Genomic DNA, 7,585 nt, shown 5'->3' with positions numbered 1-7,585 from the left:
TGGTAGCTCCAGTGATGCAGCCACCTACGTAAACCAACCAAAATCTAAGCCTGTCAACGCCTCAGGGTGAGGAACACCGCTGAGGACAACCAGTCACAAACCACCAACTAGGCTTTAAAGCTATAGCAAGTCAGTAATTTCCTTGCTTTGCTTCTGCCCTTTTAAAATAAAAATCTCTGCAGCTCCTGTGGCTGGAGTGCTCCTCACCACTTCCGCTTTGGTGGTGCCTGAATTGAATCTATTTTTGCTCAAATAAACACTTAAAATTTTAAATATGCCTCAGTTTGTCTTTTAACATTGGCCGTAGAAGTTGGACTTGTATCCAGTTTCTAGAACAGTGGTCGTCCTCTGGTCAGGCCTTAGGCGTTACGTGTACAACGTTCCTCTTCTACCGCCACCTTCTGGATGCCTCCACCCACTACCAGCTCCCCCGCATCAGATCCCCTAGATGTGGTCAGCAATGGCTTTTACATGCAGCGTGGTCACATTATAATATCGCAGACACTCCTCCGTCCTCCAGTCAGCGTGTGAAGTGAACCATTACCATTCCTGTTGAAGAGCCTGGTGTGACAACTTTCCCAAACACAGCTACTCCCCAGCTGACCCTGGGTAACCACTCTTCTGAACTTGGTCTCCATCACTGCCATGGATGTCTTTATATTTAGGCAACATTTTTAAGTATTCTTAAACAGCATATAGTATTGTACTACGTTTTCTCTTGTTACTTGCTTTATTTAGTGTTATCTTTGCTCGGTTCATCCATGCTGACACGTAAAGATCTGTGTAGTTCATGTACTTTCCTTGCTATGTAGGATTCCCATGTAGGGAAATACAATAATTTATATGTGTATTTTCCTGTTGATGGACATTTAAATTGTTTCCAATTATCAGTATGATTTCTGTTTGAAAAAAATTTTATATAATTTTTAAAGGTTACTTTACATTTATTGCAAAATTTTGGCTATATTCCCTGTGTTCTACAATACATCCTTGAGCCTATCATATACCCAGTAGTTTACATCTCTCACTTCCCCACCCCTGTATTGCCCCCTCCTCCCCCTCCACACTGGCAACCATTAGTTTGTTGTCTATATCTGTGAGTCTCCTTTTTTATTATATTCAGTAGTTTGTTGTATTTTTTAGATTCCATATATAGGTGATATCCTACAGTATTTGTTTTTCTTTGACTTATTTCACTTAGCATAATGCCTTCCAAGTCCGTCTATGTCGCTGCAAGTGGCAAAATTTCATTCTTTTTTATGGCTGCGTAGTATGCCATTGGTTATATGTACCACATTTTCTTTATCTGTTCATCTCTTGATGAAACTTAGGTTGCTTCCATATCTTGACAATTGTAAATACTGCTGCTGCGAACATTGGGGTGCACGTATCTTTTCAAATGAGTGTTTTTGTTTTTTTCGGATATATACCCAGGAGTGGACTTGCGGGGTCATGTGGTAGTTCTATTTTTAGTTTTTTGAGAACCCTCCATACTGTTTTCCACAGTGGCTACACCAACTTACATTCCTACCAACACTGTACCAGGGTTCCCTTTTCTCTACATCCTTGCCCACATTTGTTGTTTGTGCTCTTCTTGATGATAGCCATTCTGACAGGAGTGAGGTGATACCTCAGTGTAGTTTTGATTTACATTTCCCTGATGATTAGCAGTGTTGAGCATCTTTTCATGTGCCCATTGGCCATCTGCATTTCCTCTTTGGAAAAATGTCGATTCAGTTCTTCTGCCCGTTTTTTAATCGGGTTGTTAGTTTTTTTGATGTTGAGTTTTATGAGCTGTTTATATATGTTGGATATTAATCCCTTATTGATCCTATCCATTGCAAATATTTTCTCCCATTCAGTAGGTTGTCTTTTCATTTTGTTTATAATTTCCTTTGCTTGCAAAAGCTTTTAACTTTAATTAGGTCCCATTTGTTTATTTTTGCTTTCATTTCCTTTACTTGAGGAGATGGATCCAAAAAAATATTGCTGTGATTTATATCAAAGAGTGTTCTGCCTATGTTATCTTCTAGGAGTTTTATCGTACCCAGTCCTACGTTTAGCTCTTTAATCCATTTTGAGTTTATTTTTGTATATGGTGTTAGAGAATGTTCTAATTTCATTCTTGTACGTGTAGCTGTCCAGTTTTCCCAGCACCACTTATTGAAGAAACTGTCTTTTCTTCATTGCATAATTTTGCCCTCTTTGTCGTATATTGGCATAAGTGTGTGGGTTTATTTCTGGGTTTTCTATCCTGTTCCATTGATCTATATGTCTGTTTTTGTGCCAGGACCATACTGTTTTGATAACTGTAACTTTGTAGTATAGTCTGAAATCAGAGCATGGTTCCTCCAGCTCTGTTCTTCTTTCTCAAGATTGTTTTGGCTATTCGGGGTCTTTGGTGCTTCCATACAAATTCAAAAAATTTTTTGTTCTAGTTCTGTGAAAAATGCCATTGGCATTTTTTTTTTTTTTTTTTTTGCGGTACGCGGGCCTCTCACCGCTGTGGCCTCTCCCATTGCAGAGCACAGGCTCCGGACGCGCAGGCCCAGCAGCCATGGCTCATGGGCCCAGCCGCTCCGCGGCATGTGGGATCTTCCTGGACCGGGACACAAACCCGTGTCCCCTGAATCGGCAGGCGGACTCTCAACCACTGCGCCACGAGGGAAGCCCCGCCATTGGCATTTTGATAAGGATTGCATTGAATCTATAGATTGCCTTGGGAAGTACGATCATGTTAACAATATTGATTCTTCCAATCCAAGAACATGGAATATCTTTCCATCTGTTTGTGTTACCTTCAATTTCTTTTATTAGTGTCTTATAGTTTTTGGAGTTCAGGTCTTTTGCCTCCTTAGGTAGGTTTATTCCTAGGTGTTTTATTGTTTTTGATGCAATGGTAAGTGGGATTGTTTCCTTAATTTCTCTTTCTGATAGTTCATTGTTAGTGTATAGAAATTCAACAGATTTCTAAGTATTAATTTTGTATTCTGCAACTTTACCAAATTCATTGATGAGCTCTAGTAGTTTTCTGGTGGCTCTTTGGGATTTTCTTTGTGTAGTATCATGTCATCTGCAAATAGGGACAGTTTTACTTCTTCCTTTCCAATTTGGATTCCTTTTATTTCTTTTTCTTCTCTGATTGCTGCAGCTAGGACCTCCAAAACTATGTTGAATGTAAGTGGTGAGAGTGGTAATCCTTCTGAGTATGATTTCTGTGTTGCTATATCCATTTGTTTTAGTCTCCAGCATCACTTAATGTAGTTGTCTCCTGTCTTCTTAAAGCTCCCTCTTCTGTGTTTTCCATCAAGTAAGTTACTGTTTTTATCCCTCTCTACTTCCTTCTTCTCAGTCTCACTCTTGGGTGTCTCTTGCTTACCCAGTTTCAATGTAGGTGTTCTTTAGTTTCCCATCCTCAGCGTCCACCCCTTCGGACATTTCACAGTTTCTCTGGGTGATCTTATTTCCTGTTCAGGCTTAACTTCCCGCCTCCAGGGTGATGTCTTCTAAAAAAGATAGCTGTCTCCATACATCAAACTGCCTCCTGGAAAGCTGCATATTTCTCATTGTCCTCAGCGTCAGATCTGTGTTCCTCAGCTTGGCATATGAGCTCCTTCACGATTGGACTACCTCTTTTGTCTGCCTTCTGGCTGCATTCCTTCCTGAATGTCTTCTCTAGACATGTGGACCAGCTTGTAGTTTTTGATGTTCCATCATTCCTGCCTGGGCCTTTACAGATGCTGCTTCTTTACTTAAGACCCTCCTCTTCTGCTTGCTCTTCAGTAAGCTGACATCTGCTTCTTTCCCAGTCTCAGGTTGGGGGCCAGCTTCCCTAGGAGCCCTTCTTTCCCTAACCCTCATCTCTCCTCCCCTGCTTCTTTTTTTTTTTTTTGCGGTACGCGGGCCTCTCACTGTTGTGGCCTCTCCTGTTGCGGAGCACAGGCTCCGGATGCGCAGGCTCAGCGGCCATGGCTCACGGGCCCAGCCGCTCCGCGGCATGTGGGATCTTCCCGGACCGGGGCACGAACCCGTGTCCCCTGCATTGGCAGGCGGACTCTCAACCACTGCGCCACCAGGGAAGCCCCTCTGCTGCTTCTTTAGTGCCTCACTACTCTGCTCCCTGACATCCCTGTATCATAATACTTAGTGTCCCCAATGATAAGCATCCTTTTAGATAGTTTTCCTTCCATAGACTCTAAGCCTTTTGAAGGCAGGCACCGTGTCTCATTCATCCTTATATTCCCTATGCCTAGCACAGTGTTGGTACAGAGGAAGTGCTGATTAATGACTCCTGGAACTTTCTCGTCTATTCTCCATATAAGTCATTACTAGCACCTTGTGGCTACTGCCCACAGATGAAGCTCAGGGAAGCTTTATCATATTAATTAATCATGTAACAGATTAACTTAAAATGTGCTTTCCTCGAGCTTCCCTATTTTCTGTCTGGCACTCAAGGCTTGCCTGATCATCTCTTCCCTCCTTACATTGAATTATGTCTTAATAGTGGCTTTGGTTCTCCTTTCATTATCTGGTGTGTTCTAGCTTCCCTGAACATGGTGAGCAAAAGCTGCCTCCCCACAGCACCTCTGGGACCCTCTGACAAGCCAGGTGCATGCCCGGCCCAAGACAAGATGCCTGGGCTTTGCTGCAGGTACCTGGCCTGGGAGGGACATGGCTATTGGGCAGTACAAGACACGGGCTCTCCTCCTTCCAGGCTCTGGTGAGTGTAAGTTTGACTAGAATACAGTTTATCATTTTACCTCTGATTCCCTGTACTTGACTGCTGGTCCATCATGACAACATTATACCTAGACTGCCAAGCCATTTTACCTTCCCATGGAACCTCAGTGGAGATGTTTTTTGCTCACCTCTAACATTCGTCTTCTCTGGACCTGCTTTCAGAGCAATGCGTTTTGTTAGATGCAGTCACAGAGCTATGTCAACAACATAGCCTGTCTTATTTTAACTGACATGTGGTGACCATTTCTTTTTTCTACTCCCTTACTTATGGCTGTTAAGAATGACTCTTTCTCCACTCTTTTCATGTCCCACTAGACTCTGTTCTGTGTCCTTGCTCTCTCACCTGAAGAGGATACCTCTTCTTTCACCAGGAAAGTAAGGGTTCAGACACACACTTCTTCGTCATCTTTCTGCTGACTCTGGCTGCCTTCCAATCCATGTTCCATGACGCAGGCACCACCACCTCCTCTTCAAATCCTTCTGTGACTGTCCATTGCTCTTAGGATAAAGACACACCTCTTTACAGTGGTCTAAAATGTGGAGTCACAGCCTGGCTGCCGGTGGAGAACTGTTGCCATTCTGTAAGATAAGGTGGTTGCTTCACAATGTAAATCATATGTCCACTAGATATACTGTTTGGTTTAACAGGCAAGACTTTCTTGATGAACGAAGCAGGGTGTTGACTTGCATTCTAGAGCAAGCTTCTTATCTTGTTGTGCACTGGCACTCTGGGTGCGCTAGTCTGCAGGGCAGGGCATCCCCTCGGCATGATGGAGCATGATCTCTGCAGCCTTGTCTTACACGTCCTTCCTCAATCATCCAGCCCACAGTGGCCTCCTTTCAGGCCTGCATACTTACAACGGCACATTGCCCATGCTGGCCCTCTGCGTGAAATGTCCTTCTGTTTAGTTTGCAACTGATTAATGCCTCCTCATCCTTCTCATCTCTTCTCCTGTGTCACTTTGTCAAAAAAGTATCCCCTTACCTACTCAACTCATCACATCCCCCTACCATAGCTCACATAACACCAGGTACCTCTCGCTTATAGCCTTCATTACATTTCACATTCAGTTTTAGATAGGTGTTTACCATATGGTCCGTAAGAAAGAGATCATGTCTGTTTTGCTTACTCTTGCATCCCCAGCGGCTAGCAAAGTTACTGATAACCTTTGTTAAATGGAGAAATGAATGTATCCAGTCAATGACCAAGTCCTGACAGTTTTTCTTTATAGTGTCTCTTTACTCCTCCCTTCAATCTGTGTTGCCATTACTCCGATTCTACCATTTATTATTTTACACCTGGGTTACGATGATTGCTTCGGAGAATAGCATGTCTTCCTATGTTCCTCCCTACAACCTCTATTACACCTCCCAAGGTTCTTGGATTATGCCATTGCCCTCTTCCAAACCGTCCATGACACCCATTGTCATCACAATACAGCCAGACTCTTAAGATTGACCTTCAAGTCCCTCCATAATTTGGCTTTATTTTCACTTTCTAGACTTTTTAGGAAATAACTGGGTCTAATTGTCTCTGCATCTTTGCTCCCTTTCATATCTACCTATGACGTTAGTTTTTTTTCCCTAGTCAATCTATCTTCCCAGTTTTCTCTGGGAAAACTTCACTGAGAATCCAAGCAAGATATGGATCCCTTCTCTCCCCTTAACTTGTAAACAGTTTAACAAGACGTATGTGGAACTGCCATAAGGCATCTACATCTTATCTCCCTCTGTGGTATCTAACCTCCCTGAGAACAGGGGTACATCTCTGTGTTCTGTGCAGTTCTTAGCACAGTGTTATACACATAGTAAATGTTTGGTAAATGAATGAATAAGTGAATGAGTCACCATGAGAAGGGTATTTATTCTCTCATTCTTTCTCTTTCCACTTTCAAGTTTCTTTAGTTAGTTTCCTTAGACAAAAGGTTTCGTCGTAGCTACACAGTGTCCAAGCTCAAAGAGTGTTGCAAATAGCTGCTAAGAGCATCCTTCCACCACTTTAGAATAGCTTGCTCTCCCTCTCAAGTGGAGAGAGCAGGATTCAATATTTATTAAGTGCCTTTGTCCACTTGACATTTAGAGGAACTAGGGGCATCAGTGCTCTATACTCAGTGAAATGCCTATTTTGTTTTTAATTTTCCTTTGTGAATAACAGCTATCCACAAAGATGTTTCGTTCGAATTTTCCACCCTTTAGATTCATAAAAAGCATTTTAACTACGTAGAAGCAGAAAATGAATAGAAAGAACTTTGCATTACATTTAATAAAAGTTTAGAGAGATCTTTGTGGTATATTAGTGACGTTATTTGGGGAAACTTTAGCCATGTACATTGTGTTGGAGAGGCACCAACAGTTCAATAATTCTCAAAATTTGAGTACACAGTTGCCTTACATGTAGGCATGGTGGCAGCCATGTACATAACAAAGCTTTGGAGGATGTTGTATTAGTCAGCTCTTGCTGTGATAATGCTTTGGAACAAATTGCCCCAAAACTCAGTTACATAAACAAGAATTTGTTTTTCTTAGACCTATGGGCTAGCTGCAGTGGCTCTCTTTTAGACCTCTGGATGGCTGCTTTTGCTCTGTGTTTTGGGTCAGTTTGAGGTCTGTCCCACACATCTTCCTCTGGAGCCCAACTGTGAGGCCACAACTCCCAGGCCCTGTCTTCTCACAAAATTCAGTGAAACATAAGAGGTGAGCCCAACCGCACAAGCCCATTTAAGCCCTTTGCTGCTCATTTAAGGCCATCATGTCTGCTCAGACTTCATTGGTCAAAACATGTCACAGATCTAAGTTGTATTTAGAATATGTGTATTTGTTTAAAGTTGGGTGCTCTCACAGAAGA

This window comes from Stenella coeruleoalba (assembly GCF_951394435.1).
Source record: "Stenella coeruleoalba genome assembly, chromosome: 8".
Lineage (NCBI taxonomy): Eukaryota > Metazoa > Chordata > Mammalia > Artiodactyla > Delphinidae > Stenella > Stenella coeruleoalba.
Note: the sequence above shows the minus strand (reverse complement) of the source record.